General features: G+C 37.8%; 1 long non-coding RNA gene across 2 annotated transcripts; it reads right to left on the bottom strand.

The window, feature by feature from the left end:
- Positions 1-4,567: 4,567 nt before the first annotated feature.
- Positions 4,568-9,229, bottom strand: LOC308187608. 2 transcript variants are annotated; one of them, XR_013944821.1, is made up of 4 exons: positions 9,163-9,229; positions 8,653-8,824; positions 5,466-5,653; positions 4,568-4,838 (listed from the first exon to the last, which is right to left on the bottom strand). It is a non-coding gene; the product is annotated as an uncharacterized lncRNA (long non-coding RNA). The 2 variants fall into 2 exon arrangements; XR_013944822.1 differs by having other exon boundaries at positions 4,568-5,653.
- Positions 9,230-9,663: the final 434 nt, after the last annotated feature.

A 9,663-nucleotide genomic window follows, 5' to 3' on the forward strand; every position in this document is an offset into this window, starting at 1 on the left:
CTTTGTCCCTTGTAGCTTGGTATAAGTTTTGCATAGGACTGCAGCAGATCTTTTTTTTTTTTTCTTTTTTTTTTTTTTTCTATTTTTACTTCTCCTCTATGCCTGGTGTCCCATCTCCCTTTTAACATGTGGCTGGGGACTGAGAAGTGACAACCAGGCCCCACTTCTTTGCCATCATCGGATGATTTCCTTGTCTGTGAGTGGCAAGTGATGAATTACACCACCATACCTTCCTCCTGAACATATTGCCATTCAGCATAGGTGTGTGCACCTCTCCACTTCACTTTGCATTTGAGCTGCACCATACTGTGCATGTTGTAATGATTTTTCTTCTTAACTGCGACAGGTGGCTTTTGTTCAAGCCTGTCACCTGCACTGCTCAGAACTCTCTCTCAAGCTCCCTTGGGGCTTCTGTTCTGCATGCTCTGTCTCACAGGGAGTCTGGAAAGCTGAAGAAAAATCAGTTGAACAGGTTTTGATTTAAGCAAGTCTGAAAACTTATGATCCCAGCAATTCCTGATCAGAAATCTCACAAATAGAAATATTTTGTGAGTGCTATAAATTGGCCCCATATCCGAAGTGGGACCTCTTTTAGAAAGGTCAGGATTCCTCTTCAGAGCTCCAGAAATGGCATACCATAAGAAATGGACTGTTGGAACATATGGCTGGGTAAACCCATGGATGGTTAGTCATCATTTAGGTAGGTAGTTATTTTTGGAAGTGCACATTTGGGTGTGGACCCAATTCGGAAAGAATCTTTTCAAATCTATAAGTTTGAGTGTTTAAGAAATGCAGAAGGTTGATGCCAAAATAAACCAGGTTAGTTTTACTCCCTGCTCTGTAAATACATTAAGCAGCTCAATAATTCACAGGCTGTAGGTGGTTAAGAGTGAGAAAGTAGCCTTCATTCAGATACTTTCTGAGCATGTGACCTATACATTCTCTGAATACTATCCACAATATTTCTGAGACCAAAATACTCAGAGTGGGGAAGGTGAATTCCACTGACAGACCCTTGACTGGAGATAATAATGCTCCTGGCACAGTTCTCTGGCTTTGAAGCAGTAGTAGAAAGCCATTATCCTCCATAACGCTTTCCAGTTAAAAGGGGTTTTGAGGGCAATATTATGAACGGCAAAGGGCTGCTGAGATTCAGGATTTCTGAGCTCTGCTCCAGATCCTAGGAGCCTCTGCCCAGCCTCTTCCCAGTCTTCCTCCATCCCATCCATGTTTTCTACATACCCTCTTTTCTCTGTCAGATCCCAGTCTTCCGCCCCATGTCCCCCTTCTCCAGACTCATGAGTTGTCATTTTCTCAGCCTTATCCTCATTCCTGTCCCCTTCCACTCAGTTCCCCCACTTCTAGGTGCTTTTCCTGCAAAAGTCCTGCACTCCAAACTTTTCTGATGCTGTTCTCTCAGGTTCAATGCACAAACACTGGTGTTGGCACATGTATGGCTTGGTCAGAGTGCTGGAGCATCTGCAGTGAAAATAAGATGTGCACCAGGCATCTTACAGAGATAAAACACAGCTTGAGTGGAATAGCATTTTGGGGAAACAAGAGAAAGGGACCTCCTCTTTCTCTGCCTTTCTTCGATGTGTTTCAAGCTTTTGCTTGAAAGCTTCCAAAGGAAACAGGTGTCAGCACTTCATAACGATTAAAACAATAGATTGTTTACTTACTCTACCTAGAAATTTTCTAAGAAAACAGCCTAAAAAATCAGCCTGAATCTGAATCCCAGTTGGCCAATTTCTAGGAACATGAAAACCTCAAATGAAAGTTAAGGGCAGCATTAATTACAGATGACATTACCTGCGTTGTCCCTAGAAAAGTTTAATATTGCTTTGATTTGGCTGGAATTTTAAAAATAAATAATATTTCTAACTAATAATATTTCATTTTAGTAACCAGAGGAAATTGCTGGTGTTTCCAAAGCTGTTCTCCAGTGGCCTAACTCACTGTTTGTTATGTGCAGTTTAGTAATGCACAAAGGCCCAAATAGCATTGGAACATCAAGTGTTTGACACTTTATAGGTGTTCTGCTGAAGCCTACTAACAACCCAAAGAGCCTAGAAATATCAAGCCAATTAGAAGACCATTAACAGTGATTTATCAGTAAGGGGTACTGAAGACTGGCCAGTAGAAGAGTTTGCTTAAGGGCACACTAAAATGTTTTCTCAGAACAAGTTACTGAGCTTGTATCTCCCAAGGCCTTACCCACAAGATCATCCTTTTCTAGCTGTCTAAAAAACGGGGGCGGATAACTGGCTTTTCTGGGTAATTATGTGTCAGGGTAAAAGAATCTGAAATGTGGCACCTTTCAAGGCTCTCTCTCTTTGCTACTTCTCATGCTTAAAATACAAAATCTCTTAGTGAGAACATTACTATACAGAGGATGGAAAATCATCATTATGCTGATGAAGCAGGATGTATTCTTCTGGCCTTGTAGATGCAGGGCTTGCTCTATGGGAAATTTTGAAAGACACTGCTAACTGAATGAATCAGCAGTTATTCATCCCCAAAACGTGAGCAGACCCATGCTCTTGGCAGAAGTCATCTACCTTGAAAAGATACTCAAAAATCCTAGCCTATCACCATGCTGCATATGCTAACAGAGCCTGTTTTATTATTTTGATTCAGTTGAATTATTCTAAGACCCCATCACAGGACTCTTCACAGGGCAGTTGACGTCATTGCAGCTGTACATTATCTCAATGTGATGGGCTGTTGTGACACATTATGTCCAGCCAGCATTTTTATTTATTTATTTATTTATGGCATCAGCTGCTGCTTATTATTTCTAAATCTTCCACCAGGCTTTACTTTGGCTATATTTAAGAACTACTTGCTGTGCTCTAAACTGGTGTGCCTCTGTGCTCATACACCACCCACTGTTCAAAGTTTCTACCATTGAATATGAAGTCAGCTGGAGAGCTTAATACTGTTATGACAGTCTTCCAGAATAAAATTCCTTCTACATCACATCTGTTCCCATTTATCCATTTCTGGAGTTATGAATTTAGAGGGAAAATATGACTCTACTTTCTTGATTTTAATGGTAATATACAACACAAAATAAAGTGTGATAAATATACTTTAGCAAATGTATGGCTTAGCATGTGTTTGTGTAGAACAGTATATGTGCATACATGTATTTACAACATACATTATTACACAAATAAAATGAATATTAATTTGGACTATGCAATCTGTAAAAGAGAAAATCCATGACTAGATTTCAGGATGTTAGTGTTATGCATTTTTATATTCCCATAATATTTTTATAACCACACTATGAAATACTCTGTAACATTTCTATTTGCTCTTCTATGTGCACAGTTACATTCCAAATGCTGTTTAATATCATACTTTCTTCTACTATACAGCTGTCCCAGAATATGTAAATATTTTATTATAAAATGCACATACTGTCACTTGTGCCCCGGAGGATATCCCCTAATTTATAAGTGCTTAATGAAGATGTTTAGATTTTACTTTATATTATTTATTTTTGATAGCTTAGCAGGAAAGCTAGTGTGCAGGAAATAATCCTGACGGATTTGCTGTGACAGATCTGGTGTTTTATAAAATTTTCTACCCCAAAGATATCCATTCTCCTGCAGCGAAGGCTCGTGGGAAACTCAGATCACTGCCGTTAACAACCATACATTGGTAATGTTACTGTACGCAGATGTTGGAGACCCATTTTAGCTCAAAATTTGTAAAGCAAACATAAAGAAAGCGCAGGGTTTTTGGATGGACTCAGAGTAGCTGCTGTGCATTACATCCCCACACAGACATCTGCAATATTTATATTCTTCCTTCCATTTTGCCAGCCTCCCTTCACAGCTGCTCTGTTACTGCCTTGCATTTTTCAGGGAATATTGCCACCAAGAGTACTCCAGGGCCCTCCAAAGAGAACCCCTCTCCCCCACACATGGCCTAAGAGTCTCACATCTGTCTGTCTGAAGTCATTAATCCAAAGCCTTCAATGAAGGCAGGATCCTCCTCCTAACAAGCTGGCAGTTTGGGTTGTGCTCTGCTTCCTGGCTCCAGCTAAAGCCTTCCCTGCCAGTGGTTAAGAAAGAGCAACTCCTTCTTTTAAGCAATGCTCAAGTGGGTGGCTTGAGCTAACCTATGAGGCTGTATCGAAAAAAAAAAAAAAAGAAAAAAAAAGTGTCAGAATCCTCACAAACACAAATGCACAGCCCTTGCCAGTCTAAAATATTCATTAAATATATTTTTTAAGTTCTTCACATAAACCACTCCTGATGTCCATTACTTTTTTAATGTCAGAGGGGACAAGACAGAAATCTTCACTCACAGTAAAGTACAAGTCAGCCAGGCTGAAGATATATGATGCAAGTATGCACATGCATATGTGTTTGACTCTGCAGCAAGCTAGTTCTCCTTTGCCCTTTTTTTTGCCAGCACCCAGATGAAATACAGTTTGACAGTGGCTGCTAAGAGCAAAAAATGAGCATATCAACAGATAATGTTTGTTTCATAAATTAAACTAAAATAATTCTTAACTTACACCCTGCAACGAAAACTAGAGAAAAATATAAATGCTATTAGCTTTCTTTTGAATCATAGTTATATATATATAATATATATATATATAAATATATATATATAAGGGATTTTAGATTATTTGATGGATTTTGGCTTATCATTTTAAGGCAATTTTAAACACTTCTTCCAGCCGCTTCTTCTTCCAGCCAGAGGAATAGGTTCTTCATGCTCCAATGGAATTAAGTTCTTTGGGAGGTCAGTAATGCATTTCTAATGCTCTTTATAGCCACCAAACCAGATCTTTGTCCTTGTTTTCCTGGTCCCTTTATACCATGAAGTATATATTAAAAAGCAGATAAAACAAGAGAAGTGAGATTTTCTTGATTTAAGAAAATTGTTGATTGCCAAACACTATTTGGGATGGCTCTGTGACACCCCCCAGGAGGAAAGAGGGCTGCAGATACTGGTACACAGCACACTTGTGTGAGCATCCCTGGATCAAAAAGCAGTGTTTAGAAGCTCTAAAAGTTTAGAAGTTTTAGAATCAAAGTAGTTAAAAGGCAGATTGCTTTTACTCTATCCCTGTGTCTTTGGCTTAATTAGCATAGAACAGCTACAGTCAAAAATTTGGCCCATTTTACTGGTCGTTCACTCAAGTGAAGATATTTCTGGTATGGAGAACGACAACACTCTCAATGTGAAGATATCCTGTCTTGTAAAAAAGCATCCTGCAATCTATTAATGGGCACAGGTAACAGGTGCCTTCTGATTATACTTCATTTGACAGAGATGGTGTGTGCTTAAAGTAGGGTATTCACTGACAATTTTAAGGGAAGAATATATTAGCCCATGCAGCAGGCTGAGGTTTCCACCTAAGCAGAAATAGTGCTGATGCTATTTAGGTAGAAAAAAGCACAGCTTAATATAACATGAGCACAAGCAGCATTTACCAATGCTCTCAGAAGCCTTGTGTGGTCCAGGACATCTGTGATTCATAAGACCAGTGGCAGAAGAGCTGGCGTCCCTGACAGCCTCTTCTCCTCAATGACCTTCTGACATTACAGGTGGCTTTATACTATGTCCTCATTAACAGATGCTGGCAAATTGGAACAATGCTATAGAAGGCAAGAATTTCAGCCTGTAAAACAAATACAGAAAATTATGCAAATATAGAAAATCAAGCTACATCTAAAAGAGGTAATAGTCCCTCATAAGGGAAAAACATGAAAATTCACTAAAAATAACATTCCAGCTGCTGAGATGCACTTAGTAGATCTGTAGTAGTAATTGTAAACCTTCAGACGATATCAATTTACAATGGGATATAAAAGCAGGAGAGTAAGGAAGAAAAAAAAAAAAAAGAGAAAAATGAAAAGAATAGAAAAGAGGACCCCAAACTAAAAAAAATATGAGATTTGACAACTAAGGGCCTGATCCAAATTCATTGCAGTGATTAAGAATAATCTCTCTGTCTTTAACAGACTTTGGATCTGTGCATAACTTTGAAAAAAGATGACACAAAAGGGAGAATGCGTATGAAATCTATCATAGAGTTTTAAATAACTCTTCTCCCCAAGGCAAAGTATTTACTTATAAAGAAGAAAGTAAACAAAATATACAGAGTATGCTGGTATTCAGGAAAAGAAGAACTGGAGAAGAGAATTCGTATGAGCAAGAGCAAAGCATAAAATCTTGTGTTGAACCCGGATCTATAAATATTCCCAAAGAGTCATTCCCAAAGAATCATTCATTGAGAATACTTTTTGTCATTCAAAGTCAAATGTTTTTGGTGATGGAAAGTAAATACATTCTTACACATTTTGTTAGAGCATCGCCAAAGTGCTCAGTGGCTTTCAGGACAAAGCCAGGAAGTTAATGATACCCAAGAGAATTGTTAAAACGTATAAAATAAATGCAAACATAGTCTGAAAGTAGGGCTAATTTGATAGAAGTGAGGCAAGGAAAAATCGTGATTCCCAGATACATGTACTTATTATTTGTCCTTACTGAAAGCAGAAGTTTTGATAGAAAATCAGTAATAAAAAATATGCTGTAAGTAGCACAGAAGTAAGGAAAACAGTAACATCTTGCCAAATAGCCTAGGTTAAAGGCACCCCTGAGTACACACTGAAAATACTAAGCCCTTGAAAATTATTTCTAAAAAGTTACATAGCATAGCAAGTATAGCCTCAAACATCAATAAAGGAAAGAAGAGTGGTTTATTAAACAAGAGTCTAATTTCAAGTATATTCTGTTATGCGAAAGAACAGAACAAGTGCTTAGGGGAAAAAGAAAAATAAAGAAAACAAAACAAAAAAAACTTCACTAAACATTCAAAGGATAATAGAACAATAAGCAATAAGCAGCATGGGTTCATAAGGAACATGTTGTGCCAAGGAAACGTGATTGCTTTTTTGATAGAACTGCAGAAATCCTGGATGAAAGATACACAGCATGATTTTAATAAAGGATTTAATACAGTGTCTCACTAAATCTCCCAAAATGAATTAAAATTGCTTTGGACATAAGCACTGTCATGTAAATTGAAAACAGGTTGAAGGATCACAAACACAGGCTGATGAGAAAGGGCGGTGGATTGCACTAAATTGTGGGGAGATAGGCAGTGGGTCTCCTGCAAGGTATAAAGTTGTTTCTTGTTCTAATGACTTCATTAAAAAGCTGGAAGGAAAGGTAAATAACGTGTAAATGATCTGTGCAGATGAAACTACAGTTGGAGCAACTCTAAACTGGCAAAAAAAAGCAAAAAAAAAAAAATTCAAAAAACCACAGGCAGAAAATAACAAACTGAGGTCTAAAAAAAAAAAAAAAAAAAAAAGAGAGAGAGAGAAAGAAAAAACCCTAAAAAGACAGCATCAAGCTACTAAGCTACTGCATTAGTGACAAGGACAGCCCACAACAGAAAGCCAAATATCTTGCATAGGCAAAACAGTGACCTAAACTCACCTTTAGGAAAGAAAGGCAGCATACATATGAGGGTTTGGAGTGCACTTTGTTAGACACAAAACCTAATGTATGCTTGGGCTGCATATTTAGTAGCCTTATGTGCAACAGGAAGGAAGAAAACCCTCAATGCATGGAGCAAACATAATGTTTAAAGTGTTTACAATCAAATACATTTTAACATTTCAAACTTGAGAAAAAGCTCAAGGGCCACAAAGGAGGGAGAGAAGAAGACCACAGCACTGGAAGATAACAACAGATTGTCTCCTCCATGCTCTCCAGGGGTGAAGTTGCTTCTACACCATCTCTGTAAGTCCTCCTGCTCCATTTTATTCCTTAAACTGTCTTTCTTTTCCTCATATTCTCTCCAGAGAATTCCTTCTTCCTCACTGATGATGATTTTTTTTTTTTTTTTTTCCGGAGCCTCCTTGACTCCTGTACCTCTTCCCCTCACTTTCTTCATTTCTCTTTATAGCTGCACTGGCTGTTCAAAGCTAACACATTGATGTAATTCAACTGCCTCTGCCACCCTGAGACATATATACTCCTTGACCCCACCACCAACTGCCCCACTCACACTGCCTATCATGCCTCCTTTTCTCTTACTCCAACCTGCATTCACACTGTACAGTTCTTTACCCATTACCCATTACCCTCTCTGCTCTCACTCTCTTGCTAATTAGCTAATGCAATCACTGCTACATCAGAACCATCAGAAGAATGGTCTCTATGTGAAATGCACTGAAGACAATAAAAAAAAATGAGAACTAAATGAAGAAAATGATTTCACATGCTTGATAACAACGTGCCATCTCTTCTTTACTACACATAGCTAATGAAAGAGATAACCACTGCTACCACCATCTGGGCTGGAACGCACATGGTGGTGGAAGAAGCACTGGGCCACCTGGGCCATCCCAAGGACAGCAGTGCTTCCAAAACCTTTTGGGCCTATGAACTACTCCTTCCTTGGACTTTCCAGTTTGACTGGAAATGGTGGAGCTTTCATTCTTCCATTGGGTTTCCCAGACCAGCTCTGAAACATTTATTATGGCTTCACATCTCTTTTTTTTAATTTATGGAGCACAGCTTAGAAGTTCACACAGTTCATGACTTTTAATTTCCTTTGAACTTCACGTTTATATTAAATAATAAACCAATGCAATAGTGACTAACCTAACTGATGATTATCTGTATCACAAGGGCAGAGTGACTTGAAGACATGAATGCCAGGTTGTGGTTTTGAGGGCTTATGATTCAAATCCAAATGAGTTGAAATATTCAGACTTGGAGACCAAGAATGTGAGGAGAACCGTGGCCATTTTTCTGCATGAGGAAAGTAAAAAGACTGGAAAGAATAGGAAAATTCATTTTATATAAAGCAACTAGCAAAACAAGCAAAAACTTCTATGAATTCTCTAGAATACGATAATCAAAAGAATTTCAGTATGGTGGATATTGTAGAAAATCTGCTATATTGAAAGCTGACACCAGCTGCTATTAAAAAATAATAATAAATCCATAAGGGTTCAACCTGTACTCATAAGACTTTTATCACCTCTCTACATCATTTGTCAATTGCAGAACAAAAATCTTGAATAAACTCTAAAAAAGGAAAGTTTTTGTTCTGAAAAGAATTTGAATTTCATAGCTAGGCAAAGAAAAAAAAAAGTCTTCACATCTCACCTCTAGTACTGTAGATTACTGATCTTTTATCTGTTTGAATACTTCCTGCACAGAAACTTGTGAAGATGATCACAGGTGAAAGGCATGATGCTAAACATGAGAGCCTGAAACTGAATGATTAGATGCGGATGGACACGACTCATGGTTTCACCCTCATGGTCTATCAAGGATATTCACCACTATTAGATACTCTTTTCCCCTGACTTCAGATTATATAAATATAACCTGTTCTCCAAGTAATTCACCTTTAAAATATTATTGACTTCACCTGTCTCCAACAATGAATGTTGTTAGATATTCTGTATATCGTTCTGTCATTTGAATAAAATAGGACTGAAAATCAGTAATTCAAGTACCAATCACACTTTAGTTTTCCATGTAATATAGATCACTTTTCTTTTTATTGCTAACAATTGCTAACAATAACAGAAAAGTTGCTGGTAATCATGTCTTAAAACAAGAATAACCTTAAAAATAAATCTATTTGTACTATGTGATATG

The sequence above is a fragment of the Anser brachyrhynchus genome (genome assembly GCF_964034855.1).
Source record: "Anser brachyrhynchus genome assembly, chromosome: 1".
NCBI lineage: Eukaryota > Metazoa > Chordata > Aves > Anseriformes > Anatidae > Anser > Anser brachyrhynchus.